Source organism: Gekko japonicus, unplaced genomic scaffold (assembly GCF_001447785.1).
Source record: "Gekko japonicus isolate JY-2015 unplaced genomic scaffold, Gekko_japonicus_V1.1 scaffold747, whole genome shotgun sequence".
Lineage (NCBI taxonomy): Eukaryota > Metazoa > Chordata > Lepidosauria > Squamata > Gekkonidae > Gekko > Gekko japonicus.
Genome location: NW_015160231.1, coordinates 9,361 through 24,191, shown reverse-complemented (window position 1 = coordinate 24,191; position 14,831 = coordinate 9,361).

Here is a 14,831-nt window from a genome sequence, read left to right as displayed (position 1 = left end):
TATTTGATTTCCTAACATTCTGTATCAATAGAACATTAATATATCAATAGGACAATGTTCTACATCAACCACAGTTTTTTACTATCATGATGTGTGTTACCAGCCAGTTTACAATGACTGAGAGGTACATATCTGAGCAAACAGGGACACTCCCGAATTTAGTAGCCCCACGGTTTTAGCCCCCAAACTCACTTTCATTTTAACTTTTCCCTTCTGTGAATCAAACCCATGCATCTTTATTCTCACGCCGTTTTTTGGTTTCTTACACTGAATATTTCCGGTAAAATGTATGCAGTTTTAACATTCAAGACAGCATATGAAAGATAAATAAAGAAGACAAGCAGGGGACCCACAAGGACTTTCAGGGGGCATCTCATTTTTCCCTCCCCCATTTTCTTCTATTTTTCCCTTCCCTGTAAGCCCCCATAGCCTCTCTCCTTTTCCTACCTCCTTCTCTCTCCCACTCAGCAGCCAAACTACCTTCATCTCCCCCCATATTCACTATTCTCTCCTTCCCTACCCCTGGGAGCTGCTCTCTGAGAAAAGTTGTACAGTGCCGACTGCCAGGCCAGGCCGATGTGCAGCGGAGAACCTTTGTGAAGCTCACCTGGGGTGAGTCCATCCTTGGAGCCAGGCCCTGGTGTCGTTACATTGCAAAAAAGATCTGGAACAGATTCGCAGTGCTTCCACCACCATCTATCAAGACATTATTTTATATAGTAATATATAACCTCTGACCAGACAGCAAACCCTTGAAAACCCTTTAGGCATTTGATATTCTTGTAGTTCTAAGAAGGAGTTGCCTCTGTCTTGCAACAAGCCTTTACAACAGGCTATTGTAAGGCCCTCCGCTGTAATTCCTTCTGCACTGACGATCTTGACGGCATCTGCAACACAAGTAAGCCAATAAACACCACTCTGCTACTGATTAAATGCCAGGGAGTTTATGAAAGCAGAAGGGCCAGGGCCGTGTTTGATTTGTAGATGGAAGTCTCCTAGGATTGTCACTTTTATTAGCTCCATTTGCCAGCGGAAGAGTGGAAACACCCGCTTATGTTATCACTTGCAGCTATTTATACACAGGCCAGCAATGGATGCTCCCATATTGGAGCTTTCTTCTCTTCACACCTTATTTCATTTTTAAAGCAGTTTGTGAAAATCCCTGTCAGCATTTCCTACAGGAAACACATTATTTTATTTTAAAATCGAATAACATTTATTTATGGTTAATCATTGATCTTGCATATGAAAACACATTCCAGGAAGACAAAGAGAGTGACAGATCACTGCTGTGATATCCAGCTGATCAGTAAACAAGGGAGATAACCAGTGTCCCCTCTAAGCCGAGGTAGTGTGAGCTAGCTCACCGTTTTTTAGCCTCCGGCTCATACATTTTTGTCTTAGCTCAGGAAGGATGGCTCCAGAGCATACTAATTTATGCAGCAGCCAAATCGCTCAGTCACATCTGTAATGCCAGTACCTCACAAAGTAGAATTTTTGCTCACGAGACTCCACAGCCTAGAGGGAGCATTGGTGATAACATCCTTGCACTGATGGCAGATCAGAGTTTTTGTGCCTCCCCCCTCCTACTGCAGCCCACTGATCTTCATGAAATGCTGCTCCTGGGGGACAGAGACCCTGAGGGGGGGGGTCTCCAGTGTGAAGGAGGGACTGCTGGAAGCTGACAGTTCATTCCAGACCCAACCCAAAGTGGGTGTTATGGTGGGAAGACTGGAATTGTGCTTACTGGCTCCGCTACTGTCCTCCACCTCTGGCACTTCTGTGGATACATCCCAACATTCCACAGTTTGTGAATGCATAATTTATGAGGATAGGCACTAACTGCATTTTTGGAGTTTGTTTCAGTTGTGGTTTGGGGTTGAACCACAAACCAATAAGAACTGGGAGGCTGGATCGTGAACTGAACCAGTTCGTAGTGGTACATGACCCCTGCTTGCTGCTCCCCACCGCTTTTTTTGTGGGTAGCATAAAGCAGGGGTTCTCCCCATAAAAACTGGCGAGGAGCAGAATGCAAGGGTTTAAATGGCTCAAAGCCATTTAACTCCCTGCTTTCTGCTTCTTGCCGCTCTGCTGTTTTTTGTGAGGAGCAAAAAGCAGGGTTTAGATGGCTCAGACCAATTAAACCCCTGCTTTCTGCTCTTCATGAACCAACACAAACTGCCTTAAAATTTGTGGAAGTTTGTGGTGGCTCTTCAGTTTGTGAATTCTGGTTTGCGAACGATGAACTGGCAAAAATTCACCACAGACTTACATTTGTGAGCTGGTTCATGCCCATCCCTAATCATTTATGCACACCTGGAATGTACACAAGTAAGCCTCAGTGAATAAGTCTGAGTAAGGCCAACAGGCATAACCTCAACCCACCATACACAAAAACGTCTCTGCTCTTGAACCATTGGCACAAGCAGGGCTCTTTTCGTAGCAGGAACTCCTTTGCATATTAGGTGACACACCCCTAATATAGCCAATCCTCCAAGAGCTTACAGAGCTTTTCTTACAGGGGCTACTGTAAGCTCTTGGAGGATTGGCTACATTAGGGGTGTGTCGCCTAATATGCAAAGGAGTTCCTGCTACAAAAAGAGCACTGGGCACAAGGAATTTTTAATGATAGCAAACATTCCGCCATCATGCCAAATGTATCAACCAATGCAGTATAGTGGTTGTCAGACTAAGATCTGAGAGACCCAGGTCAAATCCCCATTCAACCTGAAAGCTTGCTGGATGACTTTGGCCCAGTCACTCTCTCGGCCCAACCTGACTTGCAGGGTTGTTTGGAAGACAGTCTAAAAGCCTGAGATACAAAGCTGCTGTCCAGTGCTGGGGAGAAAAACAGAAGGCAGCAGATGTTTGCCACACTCCCAGAAGCTTGGCTTTACGAGGGGCTGTGGGTCAGTGGTAGAGCACATGCTTAACTTGCAGAAGGTCCCAAGTTCAATCCCTAACATTGCCAGTTAAAGGGTTTTCAGGCAGCAGGCACTGGGGGAACTTTTCTCTGCCTAGGAACCTGCAGAGCTGCTGCCTAGGGTTGCCAGCTCTGGGTTGAGAAAATGCCTGGAGATTTTGGGGGTGGAGCCTGGAAAAGGGAAGGGAGGAACCTCATCAGGGTATAATGTTATAGGGTCCACCCTCCAAAGCAACCATTTTCTCCAGGGAAACTGCTCTTGCTGAGCAGTCAGGTTAGAATGGATAAAAGGAAGTACTTCTTCACCCAAAGAGTGATTAACACTTGGAATTCACTGCCACAGGAAGTGGTGGCGGCTACAAGCATGGACGGCTTCAAGAGGGAATTAGATAAGCACAAGAAAGGGGACCCACGAAATTCGCGGGGGGGGAGCTCCACGCAGAGCAGGCAGAGGAGGAAGCAGCAGCAGGAGCAGGTAAGCTTCCCCCATCCTGCCGATTCCTGCCCCCACATCTTCTCCACCTGGCCCCACTGCTGGACCTCCTGATGGCACCTGGTATTTCTGGCCACTGTGTGACAGAGTGTTGGACTGGATGGGCCATTGGCCTGATCCAACATTGGCTTCTCTTATGTTCTTATCAGGAGATCAACTGTAATAACGGGTGATCTCCAGGTGCCACCAGGAGGTTGACAACCCTACGGCTGCCTGTCAGAATACCCAGTGGTCAGCTAGATGGTTTGATTCACTGCAAGCTGCCTTAAGTCCTCTTTCAGGGGAAAGGCATGGTAAAAACGTTTAAAAGAAATAAATGATGTTTGCTTGGAGAAGTTCTGCTTTGTCAAGGCACAAATATCTGCCCAGCTGCTTGGTGAAAGACCAGCATAGCATGGCTAGTACTAACCTGTATCTACTCCATGACCATTTCTCTCTGACATACCAATAACCTCAGGGGACATCCAATAAAAAGCATGAGGAATATTATGCCTATACTTAACAGGCAGTGGGTATTTATTTACATTTATTTGTTGTTTCCTGTGGTCTATTGCCTCTCGCTTTTAAAGGTCTACTGGCCATCGAATTACGACCTACATCGTAAAAGGTATGTTGCTATGCCGATTTTTATTTAGGTAACTTATCGATTTCTGTGAGGCAAAAACGGGCTTGTGCAAGACTAAAAATCAAATGACATTTTGTTGGGAAATGTTCATCTTTCTTGTGCTGATGGCTTAAAAAAAACAAAGACCATTTAATGGTCATAAACCTCAAACAAAAGTCTACACAATAAATTCCATAAGGTCTTTTAGGTCAACTCCTGCCTTCCCTTTTATAGCTAATAAATTTTAAGTGAAGTCATTGGGTCGAGCCAGGGCATACTTCTGTTCTTTCTGTGCAAAAATAGTAGAGGTGGAGATATCAGCATTTGAAAGTTACATTTTTTAAAGGAAATAAGGCAGTCAGGAAAGAAAAATGCAAGAAAGAAAGTGAGCCGTAGTTTTAAAAAATCTATGAAAGCAACATAAAAATTCTAAACATACGCACACACACAAACTGTACTATTTGGAAACAGAAACCATGTTGATTTCCCAAAGAGAGGGATCGATTCTCCACAGTTTTCTCATCCTGATTGTCATTTTATCATGCAAATAGTCCTGTGCTTTTGAAAACAGGAAACAAGAATTAGGAATGAAGGGAAATATGGAATGACTTTAGTCAGCTGGAATGCTCCCCCCCCCCAAAAAAAAGGCCAGGTGCAACAGTTTTGAAAACATGTTTCAGTATTTGGAGTCACTCAGCTGTTTTGGGTGGGTTCACTTATAAAAAGCTTTCCAGAACAGCAGCAGCAGCTCAAACAAGCACAAGCACAATCAAAACAGACCAACAGTTCTAGAGCAATAAAAGACGTATCAGCAAAACCAGGGCATCCCTTCAGTTCAGTTCCGTAATAGCATCTCTATGCTCTTGGCAGCCCCAAGGTGAAAACCCAAGCAAGTCCAAGTGAATGAGATTAGATAATAGATCTCTGTAAAATACAATAACAATTTTCATAAAATACAGAAACATATTCTAATTCAGCTGAGCCAATTGAAGAGCATAAAAAAATATAAATTCATCTACTCTTGACTTTTTCAAATCAAACCCCTGTTTGGAGCAAGGGTTTAAAAATGTGGGCATTTTATTGCATTTTAATCTTAGCTTTGCCTTGTTAAACTATGCTCTCTTGATATGAATCAACAACAGCCAGCTAGCTTAAACCTGGGGGACACACTCTCCAGCCAAGGAGCGCAAGGGCTGAAATATTCACCGTTATGCCAAGTAAGCACTCCATTCCACTCCACTCTAAAGATGGGAGAGAAATGGCTACTTCCTGATGAACAAGTGCACTCTCAGATGATAGTCACATTGCACAAAAATAGGAAGTGGTACATCTTTCTAACATATATACATAGATAGACGAGTAATCTTTGATTTCTGTAACGGGCTTTAGGAGACGTTACCTTATATGCCCTTTCTAAACTGAGCTGCTGTATCTACAATTTATAATGATGCACATGATGATGAATAGATGTTTATAATCCCCATGCACAGCCAGCATACTGTCTTCCGCAATGAGTGGTTTTCCTCCTCACGCTGTACTTCAGCTTAATTAAAGAGGACAATGAAGACACAGTGATGAATAGAGAACAACAACAGCCAAAAAAAAAAAGTGCAAAGGAGCTAATAGCTCCCCAGACATCAGGATGTTCATTATGGCTGAAAGCTGAAAATATCAACAGTGTCCTAGACGGAGGAGGGGGGGGTCATTCCATATAGAAAGATGGGTTATGGGGCTGTGCTAGAACCCCTCTCCCTGGTATCTAGTTTTCTGTGTGGAAGTGGGTTTTTATTTTTAATAGATGAGTCTTCAGTCCAGTTGGCTCTCACCTGCAGTCAGAACAGCACAGAGAAAGGATTACCACGTTGGTGAGAACTAAGCCTCTGCCAAAGAAACATCAGCAGGATTATGAAGCACAGGGCTTCTAATGTCCTGGCCCCACTGGTGGACCTCCTGATGGCACCTGGTATTTTTGGCCACTGTGTGACAGAGTGTTGGACTGGATGGGCCTTTGGCCTGATCCAACATTGGCGTCTCTTATGTTCTTATGTTCTAACTTGGTAGGAAAAGAAAAAAAGGATGATGCAAAAATGAGCTTTTTTTCAAGTTGGTGTTAACAGTTACAGTCCATTGAACATCCAACCAGGGAATCAAAAGTTCATCATTATGCACTGATGGAAAAATTGTGTTTACTTGAGTGAGCCACAATGAGAAGGAGAGCTGCTGGCGCAGGAAGGCACTCCTGCTGAGCTTTACAGTTATCTTCTCTTTGCTCTGAGGGCAATTTGAACCCCCTTCAAATGGTGATGCTGTGTGGGCTAATGGTATACGGAAATGCTCATTTTGTTTAACATGGACAGTCAGTTCTTAGAATCCTCTGCAAGGCCACAGAAATAAATCTGTGCTGTACAATCATACATCTGCTATGCAGTACACTCAACACCACTTTGTACTCACATCACACACTGGTGATTAGTTACCACATAACTCCCAAGCTGGAAGGTCCTGCTTATTCTAAAAATACACCAAGCTGAGATTCTCCATTAGATAGTCTCCAGCCTTGGCTGAACGCCCTCATCATCACCGGGAAGGGTGGTTGGCCTGCAGAATCAGGCTTAGCTAGAGACAAGCTGCAGAACCTTGGATAGCTCCAAGGCCAAGGACTTGTTCCAACTGTTTCTAGAATCAGACTGAGGCCCAGTCTGCATCTAGCATTTGCTCCACTGTTTTACCAAACCCACACTGGAACAGAAAAAGATGCAGCTCAAAACCACATTCAAACACCCCGGGCCAACACCATATTGACTGCAGAGTCACCCCTGAATGACCATAAAAGGGCCATAAATCTATGCAGACAGCTACCATAAAACCGAGAGATCAAACAAAGTGAAAGCGGCATGCAGTCTGGACACTGCCATAAAATCCGACAATCAATCTAAGTGAAAGTGTCATGCAATGTAGAGGGGAATTTCTGTTCCAGCATGGGTTTGGTAAAACAGCGGAGCAAATGCTAGATGCAGATTGGGCCTAAGTTTTCAATGACGAAGCATGCTCAGATACAGCCAGGCAGGCCGCACTCTCCTAGAACAAGGAGTGTTTCTTAAAGAACCTGTCATTTGGAGTCTAGAATGCTTGCAGCACTCTGCAACCTCCTCGAATATCCTCTGGCATCTCTGCAAAGTGGGACTTTGTGATGGTGACCTTGGAAGCTGTTGGGAAGGGATTCTGGCTATGGTACCTCACAGGAGGGCTGGACTACTGGCTGTTGGGGTTTAGGTCCAGAGGTGAAGCTGCCCTTCAATCTGTTTTTCACTGGTTGCTTGCTCAACCAGGATATACGGACCTTTATCAAGGGCTGGACAACTAATAAATTTGGTGTAGTGGTTAGGAGTGCAGACTCTAATCTGGGAGAACTGGGTTTGATTTCCCACTCCTCCACATGCAGCTTTGGGGTGTGACCTTGGGTCAGTCACAAATTCTCTCAGAACTGTTCTCGAAAAAGCTCTCTCAGCCCCACCTACCTCACAAGCAGTGTTCCCTCTAAGCTGGGGAGTCCTATGAGCAAAAATTCTACTTTGTGAGTTCCTGACATTAAAGTTGTGAGCAAGTGATTTGGTTACTGCATAAATCAGTTTGCTCTGGAGCCGTCCTTCCTGAGCTAAGACAAAAATGTATGAGCTGGAGGCTAAAAAACTGTGAGCTAGCTCACACTAACTCAGCTTAGAGGGAACAGTGCTCACAAGGTGTCTGTTGTAGGGAGGGGAAGGGAAAGAAGATTGTAAAGTACTCTGGGATTATAAGTGAAGAGCAAGGTATAAATCCAACTACCACCTCCTCCTCCTCCTCTTCTAATCATTAGATAAAAAAAATTCAGCAACAAGAACCTTGACTGTATGAAAAATAGTCAGGTCTGATGGTTTTCCCCTAGTAATTTCCCAGAAATCCCTAGTTTATGTGATTCAGTCTGTACTGCTTGGAATGATCTGCTCTATTATTTATCAAGCACCGTTTTCTCCAGAAGTTCTCCAGCTCTGAAAGCTAAACAATATTCTTGTATGGGCAGTCAGCATTCAGGAAATACTAAGTTCTTCAGTGTTTTCCCTCTTCTAAATAAAGATCACATCAATTGCTATGAAGCCACATGAGCTGCAACGCCAATTGCTTTATACAAGCATGCATAGATATTCTTTAATATACACCCCTAACTCTTGATGAAACTGTATAATCCAACCAACCAACCAGGGGTAGCCTCACAGTCTTATGAGTCACCCTGGGCAATTGCCCATGGCCCCAGGGAGCAACAGTCGGTGAGGGTGATAGAAAATACGTAAAACAGAGTAAAATCAAAACACACACTGCAGCACATTTTTGAAGGGACATGCATTGTGAAAACTGGGCACATTATCTTGTTCATACTAGGTTGGGTGGGAATAAACAGGGTGTCCGGGGCCATCACTTTACTTTTTCTCAGGTCCCAAGAATCACTGAGACCACCCCTGCAGCCAGCTGAATAATCTTTTCTTTGGTGGGTATCTTCTCTATTCAGGTCAATTTCCCTCATTGTTCCTTGCAATCATTTTATGTGACTGTTGTCCCTCCATCCAGATCTAAAAGCTTCTTTTGTTTCTAGGAGTGTTTGGAAGGTGGCGGTTAAACCTCCAAATTGTATTCCATCATGGCTGATACTGTGGGATGAGTGCCACGCACGGATACCAAATGGCAATTGCCAAAGAGCAATGCAACATACCACTGTCTGATACACAGGGACATTACAAAGCAGGAAAGACTTTGTAGAAACAGATGAGCCTTCTCTGAACGCTCACCAAGAAAGCTCACCAAGTCTGTATCAAGTTTCAAGGAGAGTGCCCATTACTATTTTTTTTCTCCCAGTGCTATTCGTTTCGTTTTCTTGATCTTACACATTAATCTACAGGCTGTTCAGATTCATTACAATCCCTAAGGTTGTGCTAAGGAGTGTTGGCACAACAAATCAATTCATTTTGTGGCATGGTCTGTTTCTGGAATCCAACATTTAGGAAATGCATCTATGATGGCTCCGCCCACTTCCCTCCCTCTGAGGCAAGGTTTTCCCTCTGTTTTTCTTTCCCTTTACTGAGTGAGCTGCCTTAGTAATGTGATTTCTTTTTTGCTGAAGAACTCTGGCTGTCTCACCCTTTCACAGTATGATATTTTGGCTGTTGGCTCAGCCCAGGAACCTGAGGGAAGGATCAGGAGCCCACTTTAATTTAAACAACAAATATTTTATTTAACATAGAGGGGAAAGGGCGGGTGAAATCAGGGGTTGAAATTTCTGAGGTAAAACCACTACATGCACAGACTTTAGTTCTTATGTTTCAGGCTAATGAGAGTTTTTTAAGCTATTCACAGGCCCCGTTCACACGGAGCATTTGCCACACTAAAGATACGGATGATAGGTGGATTTTCCGGGCGCGATCACACCGCAACATCTGGGAACTGTAGTGCACCCGTGGCTAACCCGTGGCTTCGTGCCGAAGATACGGAGTAGAAAACTAGTACTTACGATGTACTAGTTTCTGGAAAGGGTGAGCATCTGATGGGCGTCTGATCGCGTCCTGTCCTGTCCTAGTCCCGTCGCAAACCGGTTAGTTTTTTTTTTAAAGTCTTCACAGGATGCGCACAAACCATCATCCGCATGCTCACCTTTTGGTGAGAAAATTTTTTTCCCGTTTGCCACAGAAGCGGCGTCTAGCAATTGCTGGTGTGATCGCGCCACTTCTTTGCCATGCTGCAGAATAGCCGTCAGTACACTTTCTTTGAATATTCTCTGACTCTTTTGGTTTCCAGAAGGCTGGTAAACTCTTTCCAGTATCCAAACCCCTTCTCTTCAAACACCAGTGCTCATCTTGAATTTTTAACTGACTCTTAAGGTCTCTAAAGGCAGTTTCTAACCACACCAGACTAGGGATCTCTGCACTCTTCAGAGCTAACTCCCCGTTTGACTGGGTAAGGAAATTCTCCTCTCTCTAGAAGATCTATCCCCTTTCTTTGACCCAAATGGGAGTTGTCGCCTACTTCCCAAACTTCCTTGCCAACTTTCCCCCAATTCCCTGTCTGTGTTAAAAGGGCTCTCAGTACTCGACTCTTTTCAGCTAGGGCTGAAATCAGACTGAATTCTTCTCAGCATCCAGTTCAGAAGTCTTTCTCTGCTCAGCTGATGTTAACCAACCAGATCTCTTGGAGCAGCCTGTCACTCAAGGCTCTCTGTTCCTGTGAATTAACCCTTCACCATCCTTTATCTATTTGTAGGCACTTCTAAGCTTTTTAAAAATGCAGGTGTCACAGAATCCCACTTGAATTGCACATTTTCTCCACTTGTAAATCTTTGCTTCATCCAAAGGTTTTTGTGCTCTCATGATAAATGAAAATACCTTCTTCTCAGCAACTGGAAAATGTCTAGCTTAACATAAGATATATACAAGTGGTAGATCAGATGGCCCAAATTGTAGACATAGACTCAAAGGTATGCAATGCTCCTTTTGGTTTTTTCATACTCAGATAGAAAGGGTGAGAGAATTCTAGGCCTATCTCTTGCCTAAGAAACACTACTTGGATATTGCTTGCAAGGTTGAAATCATGAAGACATTATTGGGAGACTCAGTAACTACATTAAACAAACATCCATATATCAACCTTTTAGAAAAAAATAACACAATGAGGAGCAAGAAAGTATGAGAAACTGGGAGTGCATATGTACTTGAAAGTTTATTTTGCTTTCATATAGTGGGCTGGCAATACAGAACCCTATAAACATGTGACTTTCCCATTGTCATTGGTGGTTTCTTTGGTCTCAGTGAATAGAAAGGTTCACAGCTCCCAGAGCTAAGGAAATTTGCGGTGCCATGATAAGCAGAGATACCATTCTTAGCCCATCTATATCATTGGACTTAGCAGGCTGTAACTTTACTTAGGAAGGCACTGTTGGTTTCCTCTGCCATAAGGTTTCACCTGGCCATTTCTGAATCTAGCTCAACTTCCAGCGGTAACTTTACTACTGATTCAGATGGAACGCCAAAGCACATTTGTCACTATGTAAAGCAGCCCTGTTCATGCGTGTCCTCTCCTCTCCCCTCCCCTCACAGAACAGGCTCAGCATCAGAGGTTTCTAGTTAGCACAAACCACAATTTTCTTTCTCAGCTGATCTGGAAAGCTATGGCTTCCTCTTGTGCTCCAAACCAGAACGGCAAACCAAACCTCAGTCTGCAATCCTAGTTCGGAGGGGAAACACAAACTATAATTTTCAGGTTTGGATTGGAACTCAGTCACTAAAATGACTTTGCTTTGCACCAGCAGAGGAAGGAAAGGGAGGAGGAAACTACAGTTTCTGCATTTCTACAGTTTCCTACATTCTATTTGATCTGGTTTTCAAGGAAACATAAATCCAATATGCCAAAATCAGGAACATTTCTCTACCCCTTATTGCCTCTACTATTCAAGTTCAAGCATTATTTTCCCTTCTGTTTTTCACACACAGCCTTGCCACACTGTAAACAAGCAGCAAATAAGTGGCCCGTGACCCTACACTCGATTCAAAGCCCTGGCGCGTGATGAAATCTCATATATTCAACTTGTGATTAAAAAAATACGCCGACTTCACATGTGACAAATGCGTTCAGGAGCCTTTCATCACATTTGTTTGAAAGGAATACGAGATCGCCCAGCAGCTGTAAAATGTCTTCTTTATGTAAATAATTTCCTTTTATATTTCAGAATCTATCATCACACTAGGTGAAGGGCAGCTGGTCTGCAAAGCATTGCTGGAAAGGAAGCCACTGGCTGTGAGGGACTAGATGAAGTGGGGCAGGGCGAACAACATCAAACAGGCGATGGCCAAGTGTTGCTCAAAGCCAACAGCACTTCCAGGTTTCCAGGACTGTTGAAAGCTACCACTGGCACCCAGTCAAAGAATCTTGCTGGAAACTCCTCATGCTACTCAGACCCCACCCAAACATCATACAGAATCAGGTGACTTGCTATGAGCATGAATAGGCTTTATCTTTCTCTGCGCTTCACAGATTTTTTCCACCCTTTCCATTCATGTTTATATTCCACTTGCCCTCCAAAGAGCTCAGACCAATGTACATGGTCTCCCTTACCTCCATTTTACTCTCTCAACAACCCCCCTGAGATAGAAAAATATCTTTATCTCAGTCTAAAATATATGTCACACTTCTTTTTTGTTCCCCTCAGTAAAGAGGCTATCGGGTTTATTTATTTATTTGTTAAAACATCTTTATCCCACCTTTTCCCAGCAGAGTTTCTGATTGGCCACTGGAGAACTGATTGGCTGTGCAAATTAAAATAATGTTATGGTGGTGGCTACCACCACAGTGTTGGTTTTAGACTCTCTCACTCCTCTGTCCCAGCACATTTTTTAAAAGTTACTCCTCTTGTCCCTTCCAGTGGGGCTTCCTTTTTGTGTGTCTCTGCTTCTCATGGTGGCCACTTTGTGGTTCCACCCAGAATTCCAATGGTGCCCACAGACTCAAAGGTGCCCACAGCTTCACAAAGGTTGGGCCCCCCACTTTACTTGATGTCCTAAAGACAGGCAAAGATATATATTTTTTTACAATGTAATAATTTTTTATTGAAAGTTCAAGCATACAGAAGAAATAACATGCATAAACCAATAAAGCAGTGCATAACATTGCTATTACAGATAATGTTGCTTATAACGTTCAGCTTGTCAATTCCATAGAGTTTCTAAGTAACCCGTGATTGATATGGGGTGTTTCAGAATACCCCTGTGCTAACTTAATAAGTACAACAATAGAGCGCTCAAGACAGGCAAAGATGATGCCCTCCCAGCAAGCTGTTCCACAAGGTTTGCCCAACGACCAAAAAGACTGTGGACTGCTTGGAAAAAAGACAAATAGATAAGTGAGAGTTCACTGTAAGTAACAATTGGCTAGAAGAACACAGTTTATGCCTGGATTCATACAGGGAGAGGCATATGGGGATCCCAGGTTGTGGAGGTCTTTCAAAGAAAGGGCCAGCATCTTAAACTTAGTCTGAAAGCCACAGGGAGCTAATGAAGCTATTTCAAGGTAGGTGCCCTAGTCAAAAGCTGAGTCACTGCATTCTGCAATAATTGAAGCTCCTGAAGATAGATCCAGATGGTCAGCCATGTTGGTCTGAAGCAGTAGAACAAATTTAGGGTCCAGTGGCACCTTTAAGACCATGCTGCACTGTGTGCAAAGCACATGAAAGTTCATACCTTGAATAAACCTTTGTTGGTCTTAAAGGTGCCACTGGACTATAAATTTGTTCTGAAGCTTCTGAGTTAACTTTAACATATACAGGGATTTCCGGTTTGTGGATCAGTGATGGCGGTCGCTCTCCCCGGACCTCAGGGGAGCGACCCGCACACTAGTGGTATGGAGGGGTGCTACCTCAAGTAGCACCCTCACAGAGCCTTTGCGATAGGCTCCAGGCCAGAGGGCTTTTGAGGGGCAGCCTCTTCGACGGCTCAATGCCGGAGAATTGAGGCCTCCCTCTGCCCTGACGGTCCTACCGCTGTGTGGCCCTCGAGCACAAGCTGATTCAACCGGGACAAGTGCTGGAGATTGAGCGAAATATCGATTACTGTGAGCAAGGTCAGAGAAATGACCGATAATGAACATAAGTTCAAAATAAATTGAATGTTTTAAAAGTGAACTATCCCCCCCGCCATGGGAAAAGCGGAGCGCAAAGAGGGACGCCTCTTATGCAAATGGACAGATAAGCGTAACGAAGAGGCGGGGGGGAAACAAGCAGCAATTTTGTTTTGAGAGACTTACCGCCATGGGAAAAGCGGAGCGCAAAGAGGGACGCCTCTTATGCAAATAGACAGATAAGCGTAACGAAGAGGCGGGGGGGAAACTAGCAGCGATTTTGTTTTGAGAGACTTACTTGAGCGCTGACATTGAGGCGATGATTTTTCGAGTCCGTGAGAAGCGGTTTGGAATTGTAAACGATCATATAAAATGGCAGCCTCGCAAAGAAAGTTTAAAACAAAACCGGTGGGTAGTCAGAGCCCAAAACCGGAAGAGGGAGCAGACGTTATGAAAATGTTAGCGGATATGCTCAAGCCGGTGATGGAGCAACTCGATGGTATTAACCAACAACTGACTTCGCGGAACCAAAACTTCGCATCCCAGCAGCTCCAACTGGCAGAAATGGTGAAGAAGGTGGAGCATACGACTGACAGAATTAAAGAGATAGACACCACAAACAAGAAAATGAAGAAAAGAATGGGGGAAGTTGAAGCAAAACAAAACTTCCAAGAAAACCATTTGTTACAGCTACAAATGGAAAAAGCCAATATGATTCTCAGGTTCCAGGGAGTTCCTGAATCAGAAAAGGAGGATCTGAGGAAGTTGCTCAGTGAGATCATCGCCCTAGCAATAGGCTCAACAGTGGATGAAGTAGTAAAAGAGATGGAGACTGCTTATAGGGCATACTCCAATTATATTTTAAAAAATAGCCTGCCTGGAGAAATTGTGGTCAGATTCTCAAGAAGACAGACCAGAGATGCTATTTTAAAAGTAACTTCAACAACTCCACTGAAACTGGGGAATACAAACATTAAAACTTTAAAAGACATTCCATTTGAAATTTGCCAAAAGAGGAAAAGCTATAAGGACTTAATTTATTTTCTTCAAACCAATGGAATCTCGTACAGGTGGGCGATCCCAGAGGGTGTCATCTTTAAAATCAATGACAAAAGAGAAAAGATTGACTCCATTTTTAAAGCCAAGGAATTTTTGAAGAATCAAAATCAAGTGACTCCACT